This window comes from Diaphorina citri, unplaced genomic scaffold (assembly GCF_000475195.1).
Source record: "Diaphorina citri unplaced genomic scaffold, Diaci psyllid genome assembly version 1.1 scaffold244, whole genome shotgun sequence".
NCBI classification, from domain to species: domain Eukaryota; kingdom Metazoa; phylum Arthropoda; class Insecta; order Hemiptera; family Psyllidae; genus Diaphorina; species Diaphorina citri.
The window spans coordinates 181,464-194,186 of record NW_007377681.1 but is presented as its reverse complement, the minus strand read 5'-3'; positions in this window follow the sequence as shown (position 1 = coordinate 194,186).

Here is a 12,723-nt window from a genome sequence, read left to right as displayed (position 1 = left end):
GTAGCTACTTACTTACTTACTTATCCGTGTCCAAATGAATTCAGCATGTGAACCTCCAGAATTCTGCAACATCTACGGCTTTGGGGCTGCACGAATAGAGATCACTTTGAGTGCAGGTTGTGACGATGTTGTTATATACGAGTAGGTGGGCCTCATCTTGTATTTCCTCACAGTCACACTTTTCGTCATTTGAGTATCCCCACTTTTCAAGATTCTTTTTACAGCGGGACACTTCTACCCTCAGTGTGTTCAGTGTTCTCCACGTGGTGTAAGGTAAGTGGAATGCTGATGATATTTCTTCTTTGCCGGTTATGTTGTCAGTGGTTGATTGCTTCCAGAGTTCCTCTAGTAGCTTCTAGAAAGAACTTTCCGAAATTATTAGCCTCTTGAATGAACTATCCGAAATTAGTATCTTCTAAAAAAGAACTTCCCGAAATTAGCTTCTAGAAAGCAGAAATGATTACGAGTATTCAATGGCTTTCATATAAGATGATACTAAAGGATTTTATTGGCCTTCGTACACACCCGATTTTCCATGTCATTGTTGAGATTCGAACCACAGCCTGGATTTGTTCCTAGTTACTAATTTACGAAGTTTTTATAGATTTCAGACGACTTCCTATTTTTGCCTTCCGTGCATATTAGATCAGACCTGAAAAGGGTTAAGCCCAATTTCTCGGAAAAGCCTTTCTATGGGTCCAAAAGTCGGTCTTTCTGAGAATTTCGATTAGATCGTCGAACAAACAAAAATCCCCAAATGATAAATCATCTGTTTTGATGATCGATTTCAAAGAAAAGTGATTTGTTTGTTTATTGTTAGTTACTGAGAATGTTCCACTATGCACAGGAGGCGTCGCGTTGCTATGTTCACATTTGTGTTGATTTGTTCAATCATATGAATTAGATCAACAATATCATAGATATGATACGTGCTAATTAGTGGTTGCATTAATTGGATTATACATGGGTACCTAGGTAGTCTGTTCACATCCTTTGGTTTGGTAATCAATAGCCTAATATGTACAAAACTTGGAATGCCTAGATATCTACCTACTCGTAATTATAATTCAATATTTACTTAGTAACATATTGGTGCCCCTGCATCTGTAAGTTTCTAATCAGTAAGTTGGTATGTAATTGTCAAGGATCATGGATAATAATTAAGATACCAATAGGGAGATTTTGCATTCTTCCCATAATAAACCCCATACCCAAACCCATGTTGATATAGACGCCATGTTCTTTTATTATGTTTTTAGATTTAGCATCCATTATTAGATCTCATTAATCCATTATTAGATCATAAAGCTGTTTAAGTTTGTGTAGAGATTATCTGAACCAACCAGGCCACCAGGGCAAATTCGACAAATGAAAACTCGATATCTTATGTTGTATTTTTTAAATGTATTTTATTTATAATATATTTAGAATCAACATAGTACTTCTAAAAAATAATAATAATCTCAGGAACAGTTTAATAGAAAACTTAAATTACGTTTTAAAAAATTAAATAATAAGTAAGAAATAAATAAGAAAACCTATGATTTTGTAATAAATTTAAGAATGCATGAAATGAAAACGAACTTGCTTGGTAGGATGATATTGTAACTTATCAATTGATTGTTACATAATTATAGTTATTGTAAGGGTTTCACTTATGACAGATTTATAATTACTTGGATATTTCACTGACTCTTTTTGAGATGAGAAATCTCCCATTAGTGAAATCTCCGACTAAACTGTATGATTTGGATCCTCACAAAAATCATTGTCTTCAATCATGCATTCTAAATTGAATCTATCACAATATGAATAATAATGAAACTCTCAAGTAAAATAAAAATTATAGGTTGGTGTACATCTAATAAGTGAAAATACATGTCTAACAGTTCCAACACACTAGCAAACTGGAAACTGGGAGAGGGAAAGTGTAAATTTACATATTTCCTATACGTTTGGTCAAATGAAGATGAACTGAACGTCTTCAAATATGTGATTGTTTCACACCTATCATTGAACAGGCACACTTTTTTTCTCGCCTATGTATCTATAACTTTTTTCTCGCCTGTGAGAATATTACATACCTATTTTGAATTTTGTTTAACATCCCTCCCTTAGTCCCTATATGCCCCAGATTTGCATTGCCAATTGGACACAAAATGGTATTTTGGTCCCCAATGAACCACTAATAAAATTATTATGATTGTGGATGTTTTTCTCTCCTCTTCCTCGATCTGTATTTCTTCTGATGTGTTTGAATCATATACCACTGGGTTATACCAGTTAATTTTAAATTCACAATCTTTAATGGATACACAATACACATACAGAGTCATACACCATACGTATATACCTCTTAGGAGTGTGCTAACTACTCAAAACAAAATTCTATTAGAACTCCAAAAAATTAACAAAATCATTATGATAATTTATTACCTAATGATACAGAACAGAAGAAAAACAATATCTAATAAAAAATAAATTGGTAACACCAGAAATTACATTATTGATAGATAGTTTTTGGGAGATAATCCCGGAGAGAAAAGGTTCACCAAAACATGTGAACTTTAGGTGATCCTAATAATAGCAGACTCTTGAGTGGAAGGTAACCACTAGGCGATGCTAACGCCTAAGGCCATCTTTACCACCTTCCCTTAGAGCTCATATTGTTACCTTTGTGGTCAAATTCTCAAATAAATGAGAAAATTCCATACCTCGGCTGGGATGGAACCCACACCCGAATGTTTACCAGGCGAGCGCCTTGACTATTACGCCACCGAGGTTCTAGCACAGGTTTCTAGTGCCCGCCACACACGCTCAGACGGTCTGACAGACCAAGTTGTCACAGATCTAGGTCTGTCAGACCGTTTTAACGTGTGTGGTGGAAAAATCTCCAGACGGCGCTCTGTCAAACAGTCTGAGTGTGAACGGCGGGCGTAAGCCTTTACAGTTTACAGCAGAAACGTTGTAGCTTTTTGCTATGTTTCCATATCTAAGCTTACTGAGTGCTACTTTGTTGTCAAGGTACGAGTATGTACAATACTCTTTCCTATAGATTTGATTTTGTTTTTAGAATTGATCAGTAGGTAGGCAATACCAACACTAGCAAACTCTAATGCACTGCTAGGTTTTAGAAGACAAGGTTTTAAAAGCATAGAACTTTGGATAGGAGATGAAGTAACAGAGATAAAATCTTTCAATAAATGATTACTTAGAGTTAGTATAATTAAATTCGTCAAATGTAACAGGTATAGTTAACATAATTTCTTGTGTTTCAAAATGGATTTACCTACTTATAAATAATTTTGAGTATTTGGGTATTCGTGTTTAAAGGATATGTCCTAAATTGTTGGGATCTCTTTTATATCGGTATCTATACCTATAATTATGAGTACATAGGATCCATATTTATGATTTTTTCTCCAATTACATATTCCCTTATTTACCTTCTTTTTCAAGTTTAAAATTTCATCTGCGATGCTCCCTAAAACCGTCATTATAATACCTATAAATTATTCTTTGATCAAATTAACGTAAGTATAGTAGCTATTCACATTTTTTTCCATCAGTATCTATTTATGTAAAAAAAAAAAAAAGAATATGAAATTTAATAATTACAATAACAATATTTTTTAAGTACCTATTTTTAAAAACAAGAAAACTAGGGTATCTATTTTTTGTTTGTAACAACACAAACATCTCAAATTTTATTCACTCTGTCTCTTGGAAATATGTTAATACTGAAAAACCTCGGGAAAAAAAAGTTTATTTGAACGCTTTAGTTTAGGTAGGTATCTGTCAGAAAATGCTAAAATTTAGAAAAACAAATAAATTTTATCGTACAAATAGGTTATTTCTTCTAGAAAACAAAAGAGAATAGAAGATAATTAATTTTCTGGTGCTGAAATTCAACCATATTAAATCTGACTTTTTCTGAATTTCTTTTAAAATTCCGATTTTGTACCTCTAGAGTCAACTCATCAAAATTTTGATAGGAGTGAATAAGATTTAAGAGATATTGATAAGTTTAGTATAAAGTGTAACGGATTGATCTAAAAAACTCAACAGAATTATAAATTTCATTAAAGAAAACATGAAAATTATACAAACCAGGATGACCTCACTAATTATGTTTAAGGCTGCTTTGCCTGGAGATTAGGGCTCTAAATTAAATAGGATATTGGCCAGCGGTTATGGCACGTTAAATGCACCCATTAGTTCCAACGGTGAACATAAGTGAAGCAACGTTGTGTGTGGTTCGTATCTGAATGGATGACCGTCGGGGGCATCCTCCTGCCACTGACTATTTCGGGATGCACTCAGTTGGATGGTGATAATTGGCAGCTGATTTGAATTTCATTGAGAAATGCGGGGTGATATGAAGTCCGTTTTAGGCCCTTGGGAGATGCACTTGAAAGGGTTGCTTCTCTCTACAACATTTTAGTGAACTATCCTGTAATATGTCTTTTCTTTCAACTATGTACAAAAAAATGTATAATCATTGTACAATATTGGTAATTTACCGAACTTATAGATAACAAGGAAACAAATTTATTTTACTCTAAATAAAGTACCTAAGTATTAAATCATGAAATGAAAAGTAGAAGAACTTATCCATCTGTAAAATAAATAATAATAAATAAAAGAACAAGAGAAGAAATGAAACTAGTAATTAAGGAAAGGACAAAGGAAGATTCATAAAGAAGAATGGACTGATAAAATAAAGGACAATATGAATTAATGTACCTACTTAAGGAATAGATGATCATGATCTATTGATATTTAATTATATTTAAAAAATAAAACTTAGGTACCTAACACGTGGGTGAAAAAGATCAGAAGTTTCTTAAGTAAAACGATATGAACTTCCATTACTCTTAAGAATAAGTTTTCCCAGGTCGATTAGTAATATTCATCTCTAGAAAAACAGACTTACTTTGAAGGAAATTATCTAACCAATTCAACTTGATAGTTTTTCTTTATAAAGGAAGAAGTCGGGAAATTTCGCCTAAATTTAATTATTTACAAATTTTCTATTCCAGATCCAATTCATTTTAATTATTATCGGAACTATACAATCGTTTATTTTTTCGGGTTAGTTTGTTACGTACTAGAACCCAGGTTGCTGAAATGCTGATAAATTAGGAAACCTACTAATCAAAAACTTTATAGGTGCAAATCAACCTTGTTTAGGTTACGTTATTATACGTACAAAAATGGACATTGGACTGTACGAGTATATGATATATAGTTCTAGGCATGGATTCATAATCAGTCAGTCCTAGCTAAGTACCTACCTACACCATGTCAAAAATGTAGAGTATTTTAGCCAACGCTGCTAGCTTAATCCATCCCTTCCTTGGGCCTAAACAAGGTCCCTTACATAATACTATAGGAAACTACATTATACATAGTACATACCTACATAAATTGACTCAAGTATAATACAACATTTATGAACATAGCAATGATGTTCATTTTCATAGGATCTATTAAATCTGAGGAATTATAGCTTTGTGTTTCAATATGGGACACGAAGCCTCATCACATCACAATCAATAGTTTCTTCGTAGAGAGAAGAAACTTTGAACCTTCTCTTTCTCCTCATCAAATCCTACAGAAAAAAATACAAATTAAAAGACGTGTTTACACATCGAAAATGATTGTAAACAAAGTGAGAGAAATGTACATCTAAAAAAAGAGTTGAGCGTTTAGACACTTGGACGTAGAACAGGTTAATTACAGGAACGAGATCCTCACATGTTGATCTTGATTGTGATCCGAAGTGGATGCCAGGGGAGTGGAAGGGGTTGAATCCAAGTCTGAAGGAACATTGACGACAACACTAGCAGTCATATTAGAGGAGGTAGTGGAGTTGGGTTTGCTCAGGGAGGCGAGAGAAGAGTTCTTCTGACGGGCAGAATGGATGTCAGGTGTAACTGGAGTTCTGGTGTACTGGAGGCCAATGTCCATCTCGTCCTCATGGAGACCAGACTCTGGTGACTCTCCCCTGTGCTGCTTCTTAACAGAACAAAACAGAATTATGTATTAGAAACTGGTTAGAGAAAAAACTTGTGAAACATAGAAATACCACCGTTTTGAATGAAAGAGGGATAATGTTGCTTGTGTAAACGAAAGAATAATAATGGCAAAAATAAACACGTGTTTGAATTAGGCAGTGTACCGTATTTAGAACACGTTTTAAAGTCTGTTTTAATAATTAATTATTTATAACTAGAAAAGTTTGAATAAATATGTGTTCAATTATTCAAACATGTGGCTAAGAATGATGTAGGTTTAGGTTTTTATCATAGTGATGGATTAGGTGGAACCAACGTATAACAGTTTGGGCTTGAAGAAAGTAGCACAAATTTAAAATTTAAATATTCTAATACCTAATCTTTGATTGATTCGAAATTGAAAGTTTATCCCACATGTAAAAATACGAATGAAAAGAATTGGCACCATGGAAGCCAGTGTGTTATGAAATTTGGCAAAGATATGATTAGATAGAGGAGGTTTCTCATAGAAGGTAGATAATGTAGAGATAATGTCAATTTCTCTATTGATTTAGTCTCAAGTGGGTGCTCAATAGTGCACAGAGACAGTCAACGCTTCCTACGTTTTTCATAAATTTCACTGACCCCTCTGCGGTGTAGAATTTTGACGAGATTTATGTAGGCTAGCTACGAACTTTCCAAAAACAATAAATCCACGACTCAGAGTGACTCGAAATTTGCTCTCTCAGGATTTTTTCCCTCATAACATTAATGGACACTACTTAGTAATAGTGTGTTTTTTTATTCAAGTAATTAAGTAATAGCATAAATATGCTGAATTCAACATGTAAATTGTGAATGTCAAACTTTCTTCAATAGGATTCTTCAAGTTGAAGTCATCCAACATTTTAAAAAAAAAAAAAAAAAAAATTTTTTAAAAGGGTTTTTTTAAATTTGGAGTCCAACAATATTTTCAAAAAAAAAAAAAAAAAAAAAAAAATACAAGGGAAACTTTTCTCTTTTTCCAAGTGTCTTTTTATACTGACTGACACTTCTTTTTCTAAGGCTTTCAGATAGTTTGAAAATCACTTTTTAATCAACTAGGGCAGGGTTGTAAAAATAGATAATACAAATAGGTCTGACAAGTATGTCCATCCAGTCTCGAAATTTAAAAAGAAAAGCCTTCATGGAAGAAATTAACCTAAATTGTACCGTTAGCTACAGCAGTATTAGATAGAGTTGAAAATAATTGAATATTGCTATTTTTAATATTACTTCAAGTTTGTTTTGCCATTTTCGGCTAAATCACAAGGTCAATAATAATGTTTCTAAGTGTGCCAGCCATTAATAGATGTCATTAGCCAACAATTAGAAGAAGAAAAATGTTCAATATTCAAATTGCAAAGAACAATAATTATTATGCTGTAGGAAATTGTGTTTACGACTTTTTCTGAAAATTCCATTTCTTCCACGTGCTTCAAAAATAAAATTCACGGTTTTCATGCATTAACGAGTTGGCCTGAAATTGAAAATTAGTGGTAAAATATACTAATGTACAATTATGACGAAAAAAGGTCTCTAGACAATTTTTCAACGAAATTTTATTTCGAAACAACTGAAAGTCAAATAAAAAAAGCATATCAACGCCAGCAGATAAATAAATAAATGAAATATATATACTGGAAAGGGAAGATGACCAGTAAGTGGAAGTAGGTATTCAGATAATGATTTTAGGATAAATGATGAAACTTCAGAGTCCAGAAGTTTTGGAGTCAAGATTATCGGGTTCATCACGCTTGGATGATTCCAGCAGGACAAAAAATAACAATTTACGTAAATTTCGAACGACAAAGAGTGATAAATGAAAGTTATTTTGAACTTTGAAAATAAATCTCGTATGAAATAAAGTAATATCAATCATAGATAGAAGGACAGACAAAAACACTGTCAGACCCATTGAGAGCTCGTCTATGTTCTATAACATGCTTGTTTGTTTACTTTTAGTGATATTTCGCCGGAGTTATATTTCCCAGACGAAAAGTAGCTAAGAGGGGAGAAAAAATATCTTTGTTTAAAAGTGGAACTAAAATTATTTTTCTAGGTTGGAAGAATTTTACAAATGAAATAAGAAGTAATAAAATAATAGAAATAAAGTGCAAATTTAAAACAAGCTTTGAAGGAAATATTTAAATCTAAAAGGAAAAGCGATTGTTGAGTTCTAATTAAGAATAAATTGCCAATGATAGGATCACTAAATGATAGATTGGAATATTTTGAAAAGATTGGTGGAGTGAGTGGGAGTCAGAAATTAATAGAGCAGAGTACTCTGATTCAAAACTCTAAATTAAATATCTAAATAACAGTTATATTTGCATAATTTAATGATCTGAATTTGGGAGCTTTGCTGGTCTAGTGGTTAGATACTATTTATTTCCATATGTATCGTGGTAAAGCTCGGTAATCTACAGATAAAGATTCATCCATTTCGACCTCATAAAATGTCAACGTTATGTTATAAAACACTGTTAAATACCTATAATAAAGCAGTACCAATCCATACATACTATGGAATGTCTCACTTTCTTCTTACACCCTCTGGATAAACTTGGAACTTAGCAACCAATACCATGATTTAGTTATAAAACATCACCATGCTCAACAACTCATCTGGTTGTGCTTGAGATATAACTAGGAGCTAAGATCGATCTAATACTTGAATATTTAGAACTCTAGTACATCGTGGAAACGAGTGCACTAGATTTCAAACTCAAAAGTTTTATGCCTTGGAACCATAGCTAGAACCATTTTTACCTTTTGATTGCAACGCTAATAATACCATCCTGCCCTAACCCATGTTCATCGTATCTAGAGGCTGCAATGTCTCAGCCTAATTCCACCTTCGATATAGCAGAACATAGGATAGTTGTATTAGTTGGCTTCCTATGCAGAATTAGCTAGATGGATAGCACAGGACAGGTGAGAGTTAGGAATGGCTAATAGACTTAAATAGTCAGGCAACTAGGGCCCATGTATATTTTTCCTTCTTTCTCAGAGCATTATGTTAACAAACAGGAGATATTTTGGTGTAGGCATTCTGGTATCGATAACTTGTTTGAATAAATAATTATTGTTTCAAAGGCATAGTAGGTAGGTGTAGTATTGTGTTTGCTTTGTCATGTTCTAGCGTCTAGCCACATAAATGCTTTGTCATTTACTAGCCACAACCACTGGTCTATTGCCTACAGCTCTATTACAGCCAGTAGCCACCTACCTACACGAACAACTTTCGTTCATCTAGAAATTCAAACTAATTAATGAATAACTTCGAATAAACCTAGATTTGAAAACAAATAGGAATCTATGAAGTAGGAATTCATCCCGAGGGATGGCCAAACTTGTAGAAAAGGCATGGCCGAACTTGTAGAAAATAATAAATGTTGGTTGAGGGCGGAATCCCTATTAGCTGCATAGTTATCAAACTAAAAACAAAAAACATAAACGAAACTCAAAATGTTGGTCGAGAGCGGAGCAATTCTCTCCCGTTCTCTGCTTCCTGTGTATTTCTTATTGTGGTTTTAGCGATCGAAAATTGACCATATCTCAGGATCGATTTAGATTTTCGCAAAATCCTTTCTTATTGCACACCTAGACCATAAAAGGAATATTCCTACCAAATTTCAGCTTTCTAGATGTTGTGGTTCAGGAGATAGAGCAATTAGTGTGTGAAATGTGAATGTGTGAATGGATCTTGATTTTATAATATAAGATTTTTCACGTGACTGCTTAGGCAAATTTATTTTGGATCACTGGCTATGAATTTAATATCCATCCATATGAGTGGAGTAGGTATAAACAGTTAGCATACAATGTGCTAATTACAATAAGGATCACAATTATGGTCTTTTGGTCATGTTATTTATTGGGAAAAATCTCATAATAATACCTGTCCTAGGATGTAATCGGGAAAAATCCCATAGTAATAGTTACACTGTTGACTGTACTCCTGTGACAGTAGAAACTAATATTGTCGCACTAACTCCCTCAGAATCTCATAAATACCTACCTACTTGGAATTATTTCGTTTCTCACCACGAAAAAATTAGGTATTAGTCAACAATATTATGAACCATGAAAACTAGAAATATGTCCAATGGCAGCAAAAGTGTTGAACACTTCATATGCTATGAAATGAAAAACCAGTACCTTGATCTTGGACTGGACAAGACTGGACAAGTAGGTACCTAATGTAATAGAAACAATTTCTACTTGGACTGTCTAGTTCTGAGGTCCAAATAAAATAACAAACCTATCTAAGGAGTGTACCTACTTAGCTATCAGTATTATTTATATTTCTACTGACAATTTCCTAGATAATACCTATTAGTTATTTATCAATCAAACATTGCAGTATTTTATCACTTACCATAAAAGGTCACTAGGTTTACCAAAATACTCAAGAACGCTTTAAAGATATCATTATAGCCATAACATATGAAACGAGACCTTGTAACTTGCAAATTCTAAAGTTGTACTAAAGAGGTCCAAAGTTCTAGTGAAAGTTGAGGAACATCATTCCTCACTTGAGAAGAGGTTTTTTTAATAAACATGTTTGGACTTATTTTCCATAGGATGGTTTCAAGAAAACGAGATTATTTTATGAAACAACTAACTTCAAAGTCATATCTTATGGGTCCAGGAGACTAGTTTCAAGTTTTTTTATGTCTACCCTCCTATTTCCATTATTCAATTTCGAGTATATGTAAGAAGATTCTTAGACTGGTCTCAACCATGATTTCTTTTTTCTGCCTGAAATATTGGTCTGCCAAATCCGCTGGTGACACTTGCAAAACCTGAAATCTGCAAACTTTTGATTTCTACAATACATGTTATGTTTACATCAGGTGCGTTGTATGATCTGATGCTATCATTGGTTCAATGTTTATCTGGCTTTGAACTAAATGTAAGAGTTGTTACTTAATATTGGCCATTTAGTAGGATTAGATTCTTCATTTTCTACTCAAGACCATTAGACCCTTATGTTTTAAATTCTAAAAATTCTAATGGCACTTTATCATACCTGCTAAAATACAACTTACTGGATTTTGAGGCTGATGGCTTAGTAAATCACCAATGGACAATATGAAGATCTACTACCTGACATGAAAGAAAATATAGGGCAGGAATAAGAAGTAGAAGTTTTGGCAAAATTTTACAGCGAAAATAAGGAATAGATTATAAATCGAAAAAAAAGTATTTAAAAGTTTGCTAAAGACCTTTTGAAAATCTAGAGGGTTTGTACATTAGTATATATTTACCTTCATTAACTTAACAGCCTGATATCCAGGTCCACCGATTGCGAAAGCTCAAAGCTGAAAACAATGTTGAATTAATAAATTTCGCAATGGAAACCGTAAAAATGAAGGAGATTGTCAAATATTTGGAAACAGTTATTGTGAAAAAGGGGGGAAAAGAAAAGCTCTCTTACTGAATAGATATACCGACCTATGTAATAAGTGTGGCAATAGCAGAAAGTAAGTAGGTACGAGTAAGTACCTAATTCTCTAAAATATATCATTCTGAACCTGTCAATTCACTCACATACACAGGTTATCTCTTTGGCGGCTGATAGTCCTTTTGTCACATTACCTAACTGAACGTCATCAGCCGTTATGCCCCATTGCCACATCAAACCTCACCCAAACCAAGCCTACTGCACAAAAAAACTACCTGTCATGTTTTTTTTTTTTTTTTTTTTTTTTTTTTGTATGGTTGTTGGCAAAATCAAAAATATCATTTAATTAGCTGTGTAGGCATTTGAAAAACAGTCGTGTGAGAAATTCCCTTCTTTACTTTTCGCCCATTGAATTTATTGGTTGTCCAAATTTGGTGAACACCTAACTACTAGATCAACCTCGATAAGTGGGCACAAAATCAGAATGGGCACACAATAACTGCGAATCAATTGAAATTCAACCCCCACGCATTGCTTTGACAAAAAAGAAAAAAAAAAATGTAAGCCTAGAACAAAAAGATAACATGAAAGAATGTTTTGTCCACGTGAATATCAGAAGTTGGAAACTTTCTCAGATCGGACACTCAATATATGGACCGAGTCTAGATAGGTATCTCATTAGTCATCCATACATACCATTTCTCCAAAGTTTTAGTAATGTATGAAACATTTTCTGCTAATTAAATTAGGTCTATTTTATACTATGATCGTAAGCTGGAGTCAGAATACAAGAATCTACCTACTTTAGTTGTGGAAGAATAGAAATTAGACTTGTTCACCAAGTGATTTGTGAGTACAAAGACCGAAAGTTCTTCCTTGAAAATTCCTAAAAGGGTTTCCTATCATGAGTTAGCTGTATTTTCAGAGCCTCAATTGAAAATAAAATTAGTGCTTTTTTCGAGAGAGTATTCATTCCAATAGAGGCAACACAAAAAAAAAACAGCGATGAGAAACATAAATTCCAAATAACTAAATCCATACAGACCCCAGATTCCTGTGTTATCAAACCGGTCTTTTATTGGCGATTGATAATATTTGGTTCCTAATTTAAGAGAATGGGTATCTCATTGATAGATAGTAATTTTCAATGATCTAAGATTTTTTTTTATATCTAAATACCTACATAAGAGATGAAAAAAAAAAAAATCAAAAACACGTGGTAAACGTTGCTAGTTCTGTTAGAGTCAAGTGGGTATTCTTTTGCCACATTCT